At 44.8% G+C, this 16,128-nt stretch overlaps 1 protein-coding gene across 2 annotated transcripts in view; it reads right to left on the bottom strand.

Annotated features, from left to right (window-relative positions):
• The window catches only part of CPQ (carboxypeptidase Q), a 540,701-nt gene extending 526,685 nt beyond the window's left edge, over positions 1-14,016 (bottom strand). The window contains exon 1 of one of the 2 annotated variants that reach the window (XM_040354748.1): positions 13,929-14,016. The gene's annotated coding sequence lies outside the window, so the exon portion shown is untranslated. Of the gene's footprint in view, positions 1-5,451; positions 5,547-13,928 lie in introns of those variants that run through there. The other variant, XM_040354747.1, reaches the window with a different exon arrangement.
• Positions 14,017-16,128: the final 2,112 nt, after the last annotated feature.

Below are 16,128 nucleotides of genomic sequence, written 5' to 3'. Positions count from 1 at the left end.
CCATAGACCTGCGCTGTATTCCTCACATATATAATCTTCAATACGCCTCCTTCCTATATAATAGGGATGTGGAAAGTGAAATTTAGCTGGTTATAAAAAAAAAAAAATAGGTGGCGTGCTAATAATTTAGTGCATGTTGTAAGTGCCCCATTGTCAGTGTCCTTGCAGTCTAGTGTGGGATCAACACTTGCAAAAGCACATTGCGTGGCTTAAACATATATTTGCAAATGTATGCAAATGAGACCTTTCTTTCTAGAAAAATGTTAGAAGGAAGTTTTAATTAGGACCCCGTTGCTGGCTAGTGGGGCAGAGTGCTGGGAATTTTGTTTTATGTACTAGAAGTAACATAAAATTCGCCGCCGTCTCTCTCCGCCTGGATATTAACCCTGATTATCTTCACCAGCTCTTGAAATTTCCGCACACATGAAACACTCAGCTGCTGTATCGCTTCGGAGATCTTCAAGCTCGAGTGAAAAAAAAAAAAAGTGGATGGGATCTTAAACCTAATTGCATAATTGACAATAGAGAAAAAAGAGCTCTAAGGACTACATTTTAGCTCATCTGCCAAATTGTTCTCTAAATTTTGTCTGAAACCGGTTTTACTGCAGAGACTCCATTATGATTATTGCTCTCAAAATGAATTTGTGCCACCTGATTGTAATAAGAACTCATTAGCTGCAAACCGCAACTTCTGTTGCATGAATTTAAGAGCGTTCCGTCTCCCATTAGGGAGTAAGCTTTTAAATGGCACAAAAGGAAATTAGACCAATGTGATATTTCCTAAGCAATTCATGTGACTATGCATCATGTGTTCTTAACATGACGCAGTCCAAGATCGGTCTCTGGTAACCCCGGAGCACTAACATAATTACATCTCTATGAATGGATTCAAGCGCAATACAATTAAAGGAGTTCTTCATTTCTAACAGCTCTTAAAGAGGAAGTAAACCCTGATGGGTTTTGCTCCCTGCAAATTAAAAGCATAATGGGCTGGTAAGAATTGCATGCTAGTCCATTATGCAGTGGCGGTGCGTCCATAGAGGGCGCAGGAGCACCGCCCACTCTCGCTCCTGCACCGCCACTGAATACAATACACAGATTCATGCATTGCATGAATCCATGCATTGTCGCTGCCGCCCACTATTCAGATAGCCGGCCATCTAAATAACAGCAGCTGGTGGGCATTGGAAGTGCCTATCAGAGCCAGCAGCCTAAGGGCTGTAATCGGCTTCCAAATAGTTAACCAGGGGACGCACGGGGTATGCGTTCCCTGGTTAACACTGACAGGCGTCTCAGCCCATCAGGTTCACCGGTTCTGGTTATCGGTAACCTGATTGGCTGAAGCGTCATCAAGGGACAGTGGAAGGAGGATGGCTGACCCCAGAAAGGTAAGTGCCAGGCGGGGGGGAGGGGGCAATCTGGCAGCATTTTACAGGGAACAGTGGCGACAATTAATGGGCATGGCACAGTGGCTGAATTTGATGGTATGGCACAGTGGCTGAGTTTGATGGTATGGGCACAGTGAGGCTGCATTCGATGGGCACAGTGAGGCTGCAATTTTTTTTTTGTTTACGCCCCCCCAAAAATTTTGAGCACCAGCCGCCACTGCCATTATGTGACACTTACCTGCAAACGAAGCCCGCAATGTCCCCTGTGCAGGCCGCATCCATCTTCGTCCCTCTTCCTTCCAGGGCCACGGACTCCGGCTCTGACTGGCAGGAGCCGCGTGACGTCACTCCCACGCACACGTGTGCAGGAGCCGTCAGTGAAGGCACACGCTGAGGAAGAAACGGCACATAAGGCCATTTCTTCACAGCGCATGCGCCTTTGACGAACATTGGCGCACTACAAGTGAAATATCTCCTAAACAGCCAACGTTTAGGAGATATTTCCACTACCTATAGGTAAGCCTTATTCTAGGCTTTCCTATAGGTAAAAGGAACACAAAAGAATTTACAACCACTTTAAAAGGGACATAAAATATATCCTACAACACACCCCTGGCTCTTATGTAATTTGAGCTGGCACAACACCTTTACGCAATGTGCAGCATACCATTATTCTTGAAGGACTTCAACGTGTGTGTGTGTGTGTGTGTGTGTGTGTGTGTGTGTGTGTGTGTGTGTGTGTGTGTGTGTGTGTGTGTGTGTGTGTGTGTGTGTGTGTGTGTGTCCGCGCGCGCGCGTCTCGCTACCATTTTCAAAATCCCTGTACATTATGTTCGCCAAGAATCACATCGAAAAGTATTTTGAATGTATATACACTCTCCCTGCTGACACCACCAACTGTGGAAGGGCGTTTCACATCCTTACCATTCTAAGAGTAAAGAAACCCTTATGCAGTTTAAAGTGGTTCTAAAGGCTGAAGGTTCCCAATCTCGATCCAGCGTAGTGCATGGGAGCAGTGGCTCTCCCGGTTTTACGTCTAGGGACACACAGAGCTGGTTCCGGAGCATGCACACACAGAAATGCAGTCTGGATGCGTTTCAGATGCTTTTCTGCGTGCGTGTTTTTGACACGTTTTATGCAGCCCAGTACATTTTTTCTCCCTCTTTTCTTAACCTCCCTGGCGGTATGATTCTTTCAGATTTTAGGCGCTGAAAGCGGTACAATTATTTTGCATGGAAATTTGCCGTTTTATATTGTAGGCCTGCAATTCTTAGGAATAACTCACTTAAATCTGTCCAAACAAGAGTCTAGTAGACATCCCGGGTATGATAAAGTTTGAAACACAAAATCATAAATTATAATATAATAAATAATTATAACAAATAATAATATACTCGAGTATAAGCCGGAACTTGGCACACATATAGCCCCATACCTTATATACTCGAGTATAAGCCGAGTTTTTCAGCACTTTTTTTGTGCTGAAAATGACCCCCTCTGCTTATATTCGAGTCAACTTTTTGCACCCGATCTCCCGAACTTTTGGGACCCGGTACCCCAAACTTAGCACACATGTAAAAAGTGTATGTGTAATAATATTGCGCTAACCAAAAATAGAAAACTGTGAATCAGGCTGCCAACACAACAAAATGGATGCTTTGTAAACGTAAATATACAACAGTGTAGCGCCAATCGGGGAACCCTATACGGGTACTCCCAAAAAACAAAAATAGGTATTCCACCCCACTATATGGTTTAAAGTATCATAAGTGATCAAAAATTGAACGTAAACCAACCTCACTCTACAAGTGTGCAAAGTTTGTTGTCTGGGGGACCTACGGCTGGGGAGCACCGATTTTTCAAAGCTGGGCACCCCTTCCATAGACTCCCATGTTAAACATCAGTCTAGTCATGGACACAGTGAGGCATGGGCACAGTGAGGCACACAGATGGACACCCTAAGCTTATACTCGAGTCAATACATTTTCCCAGTTTTTTTGTAGTAAAATTAGATGCCTTGGCTTATATTCGAGTATTACTTTCAGTGTGTGACAAATTTCCCCACAAATCGCTATCGCTCAATTCTGCAAGTGATTCTAATTTATTATCGCCGTTTCCTAGCTGCTCTAAAACCACTTCCCACTGATGGGAAGATGGATGGAGCCAAATACAGGGAAATCTTAGAAAAAAATCTGCAAAAGACTTGAGACTGGGGTGGAGGTTCACCTTCCAGCAGGACAATGACCCTAAACATACAGCCAGAGCTACAATGGAATAGTTTAGATCAAAGTATATTCATGTGTTAGAAAGGCCCAAAGTCCAGACCTAAATCCAATTGAGAATCTGTGGCAAGACTTGAAAATTGCTGTTCACAGATGCTCTCCATTCAATCTGAAAGAGCTTGAGCTATTTTGCAAAGAAGAATGTACAAAAATGTCACCCTTCAGATGTGTAAAGCTGGTAGAGACATCCCCAAAAAGACTTGCAGCTGTAATTGCAGTGAAAGGCGGTTCTACAAAGTAATGACTCGGGGGGCTGAATACAAATGCACCCCACACTTTTCACATATTTGTAAAAAATGTAGAACCATTTATCATTTTCCGTCCACTTTACAATTATGTGCCACTTTGTGTTGGTCTATCACATAAAATACATTTATATTTTTGGTTGTAACATGACAAAAATAAGGAAAATTTCAGGGGGAATGAATACCTTTTCAAAGCCCTGTACAAATAATAAATGTAATCTCCCTGAAGAAGAGACGCTTAAAAGGGGGTATGATAGTGATACACAGGAGGTTATTAACAAAAGGCAAATCCACTTTGCACTACAAGTGCACTTGAAATTGCACTTGAAATTGCAGTCGCTGTAAATCTGAGGGGTAGATCTGAAATGAGGGGAAGCTCTGCTGATTTTATCATCCAATCATGTGCAAGCTAAAATGCTGTTTTTTTATTTTCCTTGCATGTCTCCATCGGATCTACAGCGACTGCACATCCAAGTGCACTTTGCACTTGTAGTTTTCACTTGTAGTGCAAAGTGGATTTGCCTTTCGTAAATAACCTCCTGTGTATCGCCATGATACCCCCCCTTTTAAGTGTCTCTTCTTCAGGGAGATTACATTTATTGTTTGTAGTCATTCCTCATAATTGAAGTCCTCTCATCCTCCAGCCATTATTAGCTTTGTCAGCCTTCTCTGGACTCTGCAGTTCAAGCACATCCTTCCTGAGGATTGGTGACCAGAACTGGACGGCATACTCAAGAGGTGGCCCAACCAGAGCTTTGTAAAGTAGTAGCATTATAGTTTTACCTATATTGAGTCAATACCCTTTTAATGCATGCCAATAGTCTGCTGACCTTGTTTGCTGCAGCTTGCCATTGCATGCTATTGCTGAGCAGGTCATCTACTATGACCCGCACATCTTTTTCTATCCCTGATTCCCCCTAGAGATCCTCCCCTTAGTGAGTAGCTTGCGTTCACATTTTTGGCTCCCTTACGTTACAATAAACCTCACCTGGCATCAGGGCCGCCATCAGGAATTATGGGGCCCCTTACACAGCTTCAGGCATGGGCCCCCTGGAGCAGAGAACCGGGGGGGGGGGGTTCTGCCGCCTGAAATTGAGAAGAGAAGCGGGGGGGGGGCCTGCCGCGAATTGAGAAACGGGAGGGGGCCTTTACAAAAAAAAATTATATATATATATATATATATATATATATATATATATATATATATATATATATATATATATATATATATATATATATATATATATATATAAAAAAGGGGCGCCTCGGGGACCTCTGGGCCCTTTAATAAAAAAAATATTATATATATATATATATATATTTTTTTTTTAAAGGGGGCCCTGGGGACCTCCAAAAAAAAAAAAAAATTGGCCCTTTAATAAAAATATATAAAAAAAGAAAAAAAAAAAAAAGGGGGGGGCATCCGGGCCCCTTACAGGTGTACTGCCTGTACCCCCCTGATTGCAGCCTGGCATATAGCTGCCCACCCCTCTCACCACCCCCCATTATGTGGCTAGGTTCTTTGAGAATTCTTACCTATTTGTAGTCCACCCGGTACCGGTCACCTGATCCCGTAGTTCTGGCTCCCCTGTGTCAGTGAACAGCTTCTGCAAGGGAGAGGAGAAAGAGCAGATAACGGCTGGGCTATGGGTGCCTAAGGGCGACTCCTAAAATTCCCAGCTGTATTGGAGCATTCCTTAAACCAGAACTACAGGTTCACATGACCGGATTACAAATAAGTAAGTAAACACGTCTTTTTTTATACAGGTTAGGCAGGATAGATAGGAATAGTTAGACTTAGGTTTTTCTTCCACTTTAATGCAATGCTTATCAGCAGACGTGTAAAGGAGGCACAGGGTGATAACTGTAGTTATATATCAGACAGGAGGCTTCGTATCTTATGCATATCTTTCTTTACTAAAGCTCATAGCAGAAATACATAAAAACTTTATGGTAATCTAAAAATAAAACATTCAAAGGACTACCAATCCCAGCAGTCCCTGGGCCAACGTAGCCCCTCCCAGGCCTCAGCCTATATATGGGACTGTCTGAGGTAACCACGTCCTCTTTCTTTCTGCTCATCGCAGGATTCAGATAAGTATTCCATGTGTCCATGTCAATTTTATGAGGTTTATCTGCATTGTATACATTGTTAACTCTATTGTTTGCTTTGAACTTGCATAAGATACGAAGCCTCCTGTCTGATATATAAATTGAGATTTTCCTAGCCTGTGAAGGAAAATATTAGTTATATGAAGACAGGAGGCGAGTATCTTCCCTCCCTTCCCATCCCTATTACGATTATTCTCTTCTCCTTGCAGGTTATTGAACATTACGGTCCTCATCCTGGAATGCGGATGGCCTGAGTTGCTCACAATCCCTGTTGGATTGCAGTTGGTATGTTTTGCCTGAAGGCGACGGCCCGGTCGGCCCAGAGGATCCGGTTTTCCCTTGATCCCCGTTGGGATGAAGTCAGTTCGGATGAAACGGTCCAGTTGGGCATCCCCTTCCGTTCCATTCAGATGCGGATAGCGTGTTCCAGTAAGGAAACCCCTGACCTTCACAAGGAGAGAGGATCGGACTTACGTTTCCTGACTACAAGGATTTACACAAAGAAAGAGGACGTGGTTACCTCAGACAGTCCCATATATAGGCTGAGGCCTGGGAGGGGCTACGTTGGCCCAGGGACTGCTGGGATTGGTAGTCCTTTGAATGTTTTATTTTTAGATTACCATAAAGTTTTTATGTATTTCTGCTATGAGCTTTAGTAAAGAAAGATATGCATAAGATACTCGCCTCCTGTCTTCATATAACTAATATTTTCCTTCACAGGCTAGGAAAATCTCAATTTATATATCAGACAGGAGGCTTCGTATCTTATGCAAGTTCAAAGCAAACAATAGAGTTAACAATGTATACAATGCAGATAAACCTCATAAAATTGACATGGACAATTTTTACATCCCTCTACCTTGGACTTCCCAAATACCAAATTTCTCGTCTACAAGTCGTCCAAAACACAGCAGCCAGACTAGTAATGGGGGGGGAAAAAAAACCTGGGAATCAATCACCCCGTCCCGTAGGACCCTTCATTGGCTAGCCCTGAAGGATCAGGTTACATTCAAGACCCTCTGCCTCACTCACAAATGCACAGAAGGAAAAAGCGCCGCAATACCTCTGCAAAAATAAAGCACTATACCCCTAGTCACCACCTCCGGTCAACTAACCAAAACCTCCTCCACATTCCCAAGACCTGCTACAAATCAAAAGGAGAACGAAGATTCGCAGTCCAACTTGGACGCCGGCTTTGGAACACTGACTCTACCCACGAACATGCGCTTGGAAGAAAACCGTCTGGCCTTCAGGAAAAAGCTTAAGACCCACCTCTTCTGAAGACACAGGCCGACACTGGCTGAGGCGATTTAGTTCGTATTTGTAGCGCCATACAAGTTACTCACTCGCATAAAGTGCAGTTATCCTTTCTGCCTATCCTTTCTGGACCAGTGGGATCACGCAGCGTGACTCGCGCAAGACTTCACTTCCCAATTCCCTTACTGAAGATGGCGGCACCTCCACCCGAGAGCCGAGGGACAGATTGGCTTTGGGTGAGGACATCGCGGGCGCCCAGGAGAGGCAAGTGTCCTAATATTAGAAGTCAGCAGCTGCCGTATTTGGAACTGGTGACTATTTTTTATTTATTTTTCTGCGGAATTCCACTTTAAGAGGCACACTTGCCATGATTGTGAACAAACAAGGGAGAACAATTCTTGTCCCACTCCACCCAACACTGAAATATTAGTTTTAACTTTATATACTATGTAAAACATAAACACTATTGGTTATGAGGAAAGCACTTTGCGCAGTACATTATCAGACTTAATTTAATAATAGGGCAAACTATTCAGGGATTGGGTGAGAAAAGTCAATAACCCGTGCAGGGATTTCAGCTTTATAAAGTCAGATCAATGAATGATAAATCCTGATTGGATGCTGTGGGCTCACTGGGCTGCACATTGCTCTTTGCTGTATTGAATACACCCGCCTGTGTTTGGCATTTAGATGTGCTTATCCCTTTGATGAGAGCGCACGAGGTGAGCATTTGTTAAGTCTATGCTAATGATCCAGAAATCACAGTGTGACATCAGCTGTGCTGTGAATGCCATTGGAAAAGATCAGTGGTACAGAACTAAAAGGAGAGAATTCTAAAGCTCACCAACGGTGAGACAGAATAACCACGAGGTATACAAGACAACAGCATTGCAAGATGGCTACTAGATTTTCCTTCTTATTTTTTTTTTTTTTTAGACAATGTTATTTTAAAGTTTAAACAATTTGCATCAAATCTTTATCTGGAGTGATTAAAGCGGGAGTTCACTCGAAAAACAATTTTTAACATTAGATTGAGGCTCGTTTTGTCAAGGGGAATCAGGTGTTTTTTTTTTTTTAAATCGAAGCAGTACTTACCGTTTTAGAGATAGATCTTCTACGGCGCTTCCGGGTATGGGCTGCGGGACTGGGCGTTCCCATTTGATTGACAGGCTTCCGACGGTCGCATCTATCGCGTCACGAGTAGCCGAAAGAAGCCGAACGTCGGTGTGGCTCTATACGGCGCCTGCGCACCGACGTTCGGCTACTTTCGGAAAATCGTGACGTGATGTATGCGATCGTCGGAAGCCTGTCAATCAAATAGGAACGCCCAGTCCCGCAGACCATACCCGGAAGCGGCGGAGAAGATCGCTCTCTAAAACGGTAAGTACTGCTTCGATTTAAAAAAAAAAAAAAAAAAACCACCCGATTCCCCTTGACAAAATGAACATCAATCTAATGTTAAAAATTAAGTTTTTGGGTGAACCTCCACTTTAAAGAATAACTCTGGGTGGGTTCTGCAAACGCCTTGTCGAGGCACTCAATGAGCCAGAGTCATTACTACTCACCTCTTCCTTGCTCCTCAGCTTCTTGGGGACTGGTCACCTCGCCATCTCCTGTAGTTTAGGATGACTAGACATCCCCGGTGTCCAGGGACAATCCCCGGATTGAGGACAATGTCCTCGAACCAAGTCTGTCACCGATTTCGTCCCTGAATTTTTTTTCCTCATCATCTGTGCCTCTTTCAGATGATCATGTGCTGGTTAGAGTGGAGGGAATATTTCTTCAGTTTCCGGCGCATGGCCATTTAGCTCCGCTCGCATGTTCTTCTGCCTTGGCTCAAGTCCCAGCCGCCTGCCTGCCTGCTTATCTCCTTGCCTTCCCTGGCAGAGTGACCTTCCTCCGCTCCCCACCCAGTGGTAGCCGGGGCCCGGAGAGTAAGACTGGACAGGCTGTGAGGCACGCGGCGGCAGCGGCAACAGGCAGAGAGCCACTGATTGCTGCTATTACTAGTAAAAAAAAATAAGGGCCCTTTCACACGGAGCGGATCAGTAATGATCCGCTCCGTGTGACCGCTTTGCTCAGCGGGGATCCTCCGTAAAATCCCTGCTGAGCTGGCAGCTGACAGGGCGGTCCCCGCACACTGTGCAGGGACCGCCCTGCGTTTCCTTCGCTCTCCCCTATGGGGGATCGGACGAACACGGACCGTATGTCCGTGTTCATCCGATCCGGCAGACGGAAGAAAAATAGGATTTCTTCCGTCTGCAAATGCGGATCTTTGCGGAGGCGGACAAATTACGGGTGTCAGCGGATGTTCAACCGCTGACACCCGTAATCACATAGGAACCAATATATGTCCCTTTTTCATCCGCAAACGGACGGATGAAAATGCGGACCTACGGTCCGCTAGTGTGAAAGGGCCCTAATAATAAAAACACATATACAGTGACATGTATGCAGCAGGAAAAAAAAAGTACCAGCCAGACAAAAAAAACTAAAGAGAAGAAGCCCAGGATCTGAATGTTTTGGGACTTTGGGTTTAGGCAAGTAAATACAACTTTTAGAGAAAATATTTTTGTTTATAATCGGATAGAAGGGGAAAAGGGGAAGGTGTCCTTGCTTTGACTACAGTTAAAAGGTCACTAAAGGAAAAAAAAAATTTTTGCCTAAAATTAATGTCTGCAAGGTAGACAGACAGAATAGTGTAATGATTCTGTTAAAAAACGAGTAAATACCTATTAAATTCCTTCATCTATATCATCTCCAGCGTTCTAGTTTCTGTTCTCTCATTCACTTCCTGGTTTGCGTCGCTCGTTCATGTAAGAACTAAATTTCCCAGGATGAATTGCGGCACGCCCAGTAATTCACACCTCCTTGAAGTCTCTAACACGTAGAGAGCATCCTGCCGCACAGATGTAGTTCCCAGGAGGGGGTGAGCACGTTACTGACCACCGCAGTAAAGCCTCCCATCACGGTGGTCAGTAAAAATCAGACAAGCAGGAAGTGAGAAGAAACAGAGAAGAAATAGAGCAACTTCTGAGCAAAAACGAACAATGAGGAAGTGAAAAGAGGAATGTCTTCATGTAAAGGATGCCTATTATGAAAAAAAAAAAAAAAAATCCTTTACAACCCCTTTAAGCTCTAACTATTTTTACAACCCATCTCCAGAATAACGTATAATTAAAAGCTGCCAATACACTTTTTTAGATTTCTCTCATTCGGCCCATGATTCTTCCATCCATGATAAATACGGATAGGAAAATCTCCATTGCCATCTATTGTATTCAAGCAGCTGCTGAGAATTTTCCAACTGGCTCAGTCAAACACTGAATCAACCTTTTTGATCTGGGTGGTGCCAACAGGCTCACCTATGGTTCTATACAGGTGCGGCAAAAACAAATGACCCAAAATAAAAACCTAAACCACCAAACACTCCAACACACCACATGCAGGAGGGAGGGTGTCCCCTAACACCGAAATTCTATGATTGGGAGGGGTAAAAACACTCACCGGGATAGCAAGTGAGTGACAAGTAACAAACACTCCAAGCTTACCCGAGAGGTGCTGGTGTTGGAGACCGCATCCGCTGCCTGTGCAGGTACCGCAGAAGAATCCATCTCTCTGGTTGTCCACAGCCTCTGCCGCTTTACACCATCAAACACTAGCGTCCCCTGTTGGCACCATTTATGGAGACAGGAACCAGCGTCTTCGGCGCCCGATGATGACGTTGTACGACCCTCGCCGGATACTTCCTGTGGGCCAGCTTGGAGCGCAAAAGCTCCGCCCCCTCAAGCACTGCGGCTTCCTCTTTCTCCTGCACATACAGCCACGCTGTCTGCAGGGAAAGGATGCCACCATGCCGCACTGCAACCACATGCTATGGGACTCAACATCACCCCGGTCCTGGCCCTCCCCAGGCACAGAGAACAGGGGACAGCAGATACAGCCAACTTCCCCTGCGGAGATACTGCTTCTGGCAAGGAGAGAGGTTAGTTAAAAATACCCCAACGGCCATTAGAGCCCCTGCTCATGAGACCTAGGGGACCAGGTTCCAGGCTAACCTGGCCTGACCCTGCTTAGCCTCCGAGATCAGATGCTTTCAGGGTGATGGGGCCGTGGGCTTACCCTCCGTCCGGAGGAAACACAAATACTGACATGGGGCCTGGAGGACCACTCTTTTATCTGGTGGGGGTAATGCGTTTCCTGTCCTGGTAGGAGGAGCCCTAGGTCTCATGGGCTGTCCTGGAAGACGCTTGAGAGAAATAATTTTTATTGGATAGGTTTTATAGCACAAAGTAAAAAAATTATGTTTTTTTCTTTCAAAATTGGCAGCCTTTTTTGTTTATAGCGCAAAAAATAAAAACCGCAGAGGTGATCAAATACCAAAGAAAGCTCTATTTGTGGGGAAATAAAGGCTTACATTTTATTTGGGTACAGCGTCGCAAGATCGCTCAATTGTCACTTAAAGTAACGCAGTGCAATATCACAAAAAAATAGCCTGGTCACGAAAGGCAGTAAATCTATCGGAGGTCAAGTAGTAAACCTGTTGCCACCCAAGTAACGCATATGCGCAAAAGGGTGGGCTTTAACACCCACAGGCTGCACATATGCCTTGCTGGGCGGCAGAGTTTTCTGTGCTCAGAGCGTGCTCACTGCATGCTTCCAGCACAGACAGCTCTCGGTCCAGACTAGCGATCGGTAGCTGGCGGGACTGGCTCCCGATCACATGACCAATGTGACAGCCAATCCCGGTGTTCTATCGATTTGTGCCCTCCATCGAAATGCACCTGGGCATGCGCAGAGCGAAAGGGGACTCCAGCTGATTTCCCGATCAGTTGGAGTGATGTCACCAGAGCGCATGCGCACATCGTAGAAGGCTTTTTTTCAAACGGGAGATACCATTTCACAAGCACAATTGAAAGCTATGCAAAGAGCAGAGGGACACTATATTTGTCAGATTGAGCCTCGCTGTTGCAGGGCGCGTTGTGGGTGTGTTGAAGAGGTGAGTTTTGTCCGTTTTGCAAACCGCCCTTAGACACAGGCAAAACGCAGCCACAACCCGCCCTGCAACACAGAAAAAAAAATGGACTTTGAGCACACTAAACCCGCGACGCAACAGCAAGGCAAAATATGACAAATACGGCGTCCCTCCGCTGTTTGCATACCATTCAATTGTGCCAGTTAAATGGCATCTAAAAAAAGCCTCCTACGATGTGCGCATGCGCTATGGTGAAGTCACGCCAGCTGATCGGGAAATTAGCCTGAGTGCGCTTCCGTTCTGCATATGCGCGGGCACTTTTCGATGGAGAGCACAAATCGACAGAACTCCGGGAACTTTTTAAAGGGTAGCCAGGGCGGTTGGGAAGGAGATAAATGTCTGTGAAAGCACCACAATCGTGTAAACTATACTAACTGAAATAGATATTTTTTTTTGCATATGTATTCGTACTGCGTTTAACTTAGGGTGCCAGACACCCCCAGTTTCAGGGGACAGTCCCCTGATTGAGGACACTGTCCCCGGACCAAGTCTGTCCCTGGTTTTGTCCCCAGATTGGATTTAATAGGGGGCAGGGGCAATTTCAAAGACAATCAGTGCAGAATTAAAATAAAAAAAATAGAATTACACACCCCCAGCTCCGCCGTGCCTACTAGCATAGGGGGGTTGTATTTTTCTCATTATCTGTGCCCCTTTCTGATGATCATGTGCTGGTCGGAACGGAGGGAATATTTCTTCAGTTTCGGGCGCATGCCCATTCAGTTTCGCTCGCATGTTCTTCTGCCTTGGCTCAAATCCTGGCCAGCCTCCTGCCTATCTCCTTGCCTTCCCTGGCGGAGTGATCTTCCTCCTTAGCCCATCCAGTAGTAGCCGGGGCCCGAAGAGTAAGACTTGAGAGGCTGTGAGGCGGGCGGCGACGGGCAGAGAGTCGCTGATTGTTGCCATTACTAGTAAAGAAAAAATATGTCCCTGGATTTCATTTTAAAAATCTGGTCACCTTAGTTTAACTCCCTTCCCGCCCTATAGCCGAATGACAGCTACAGCGCAGCCTTACTTTGCCAGGAGGGCATCTATTGACATCGTCCCATGATCGCGCTTCCCGCATGCGTGCCAGCTGCGGTGCGTGAGCGGTGCTTTCTGTGATCGATGAGTCCTTCAGACTCAGCTGATCAAAGATCGTGGTAAAGGGTCCAATGATAGCTGATCACAGATATCAACACAAGGCAGTTATTAGCTTTTCTTTCCTCACACTGAGAGCGTGAGAAGAGAAGGAGAGAGACGGTAATCGGCTTTTGTTAAAGGGTACAGCGTTGCATGACCACGCAATTGTCATTTAAAGTGTGACATCACTGTAAGATGAAACTTGGCCTGGGCAGAAAGGAGGTGAAAGTGCCCAGTAGGCACATGGTTAAAATGCATTTTCTTCATCCGGAGTAAATGAGTACTATGAGTCCTGGCAGATAGAATAACAATGGCTCTGTAGTCTGTATATGACTAATAAGGGCTGCTCACTGTCACAGTGAACAAGTCAGTACTGAACATCTCTTATATCCAGCAGATCCCAGCTTTCCCAATAGTACAGCAGAATGACAACCTCACGCTATATACATTATAACAGAAGAACGTCAATGAATATCATACTGCAACTTACCAAGACTGAAAGCAGCACTCAGCATTCACAAGAGCACGCAGAGCTCCTGACACATCTGTCTCCGGAGCCGGAAGCGCGTGGCTTCATTTATCACAAGCATATGCTGGTCTTCAGAAAAATGTCCGCCCGGCCGTCTGAACAGAACGAAGAGAGGACACATTTCACTTCATGAAACCACAAACATTTCCCTAGTCACTGAGAACACATTGCAAGAAAGGTTTCACTTATTTCCTCCTAGAGAGGAGAAGTGAACATAGGGGTGTTCTTAAACAGATAAACATATAAATAGATAAAATAAACGCGAGAACAATAGTCATTGAAACACAAAACTCAAAATAAAATCTTCAATAAAGAAGAGATTGTCTGTGTTAGAAAATGGAGCATTCTAACAGTCAGATTTGTTGACTTAATCATGAAGCCCCCCCCCCCTCTGCAACTTCTTGGTATATTCCAGTGTCCAACTAGTCAGATTTGTGCATATTGGTAATCTTTGCAGCTGTATTGATTGAAATGCAGCCAGAGAGCGACAAGAAAAATATAAAATAAAAGTTAATTAATTACCCAAAGATGTCATGCTATAAAATTGCACACAAGCCCGCACAACGGCGACAAACGACACAAATTTTACTATCCATAGGCGACACTTTAAAAGCCTTTACAGGATACCACTTTAGATGTGCAGAGGAGGCCACTACCCATGATCTGATGTTCGCGGTGATACCTCACATATGTGGGACGATCGCGGATTGCATGCGTTCAGGACAGATGCACAGGAGGACAGGGGCACTTTAATTATTATTTTTTTCATTATTCATTTATATTTTTACACTGTGGCTTTAATTTTGTTTTTGATTTTATCTCTTTTATAGCTGTCACAAGGAATGTGAACATTGTGACAGTAAGGCCTCGTACAGACGGGCAAACATGTACGATGAAAACGGTCCGCCGGACCGTTTTCAGCGGACATGCCCGCCCGGAGATTTCTGTATGATGGCTGTACACACCATCATACAGAAATCCGCGCGTACACGATACGCGGCGACGAGGCTGCGTCGTCACCGCGACGATGACGCGGCGACGTGCGCGGCCCTGGCAGTTCAATGCTTCCACGCATGCGTCAAAGTCATTCGACGCATGCGAGGGATGGCAGCCGCTCGGACATGTACGGTAAGTCTGTACAGACGACTGAACATGTCCGACGGACAGGTTTCCAGCGGACATGTTTCTAAGCAAGTTTAAAAACATTTGCCCGCTCGAAAACGGTCTGGCGGGCAAATGTACGCTGGAATCCTGTCCGCTCGGCTGTACAGACGACCGAACATGTCTGCTGAAACTGGTCCGTGGACCAGTTTCAGCAAACATGTTCGGTCGTGTGTACGGGGCCTAATAGGCACAAGACAGGTATTCTTTTGGAGGGATCTGGGGGTCTACAAGACCCCAGATCCCTCCTTTATCCTTAAAAGTATTGAAAACGGCAAGAATTTTTGAATACTTTAGATTTTTTGAAACTGACGCCTTTAACCACTTAAGACCCGGACCTTTATGCAGGTAAAGGACCAGGCCAGTTTTTGCGATTCGGCACTGCGTCGCTTTAACTGACAATTGCGCGGTCGTGCAACGTGGCTCCCAAACAAAATTGGCGTCCTTTTTTTCCCACCAATAGAGCTTTCTTTTGGTGGTATTTGATCACCTCTGTGGTTTTTATTTTTTGCGCTATAAACAAAAATAGAGCGCAAATTTTGAAAAAAAAACTATATTTTTTTACTTTTTGCTATAATAAATACCCCCAAAAAAGATATATAAAAACTTTTTTTTTCCTCAGTTTAGGCCGATACGTATTCTTCTACATATTTTTGGTAAAAAAAAATCGCAATAAGCGTTTAACGATTGGTTTGTGCAAAATGTATAGTGTTTACAAAATAGGGGATAGATTTATGACATTTTATTAATTTTTTATTATTACTACTAATGGCGGCGATCAGCGATTTTTTTCATGACTGCAAAATTATGGTGGACACATCGGACAATTTTGACACATTTTTGGGACCATTGTCATTTTCACAGCAAAAAATGCTATAAAAATGCATTGTTTACTGTGAAAATGGCAATTGCAGTTTAGGAGTTAACCACTAGGGGGCACTGTAGGGGTTATGTGTGACCTCATATGTTTTTCTAACTGTAGGTGGGTGGGGCTGGACGT

The sequence above is a fragment of the Rana temporaria genome, chromosome 5, assembly GCF_905171775.1.
Source record: "Rana temporaria chromosome 5, aRanTem1.1, whole genome shotgun sequence".
NCBI lineage: Eukaryota > Metazoa > Chordata > Amphibia > Anura > Ranidae > Rana > Rana temporaria.
This window is presented reverse-complemented; position numbering and strand designations above follow the sequence as displayed.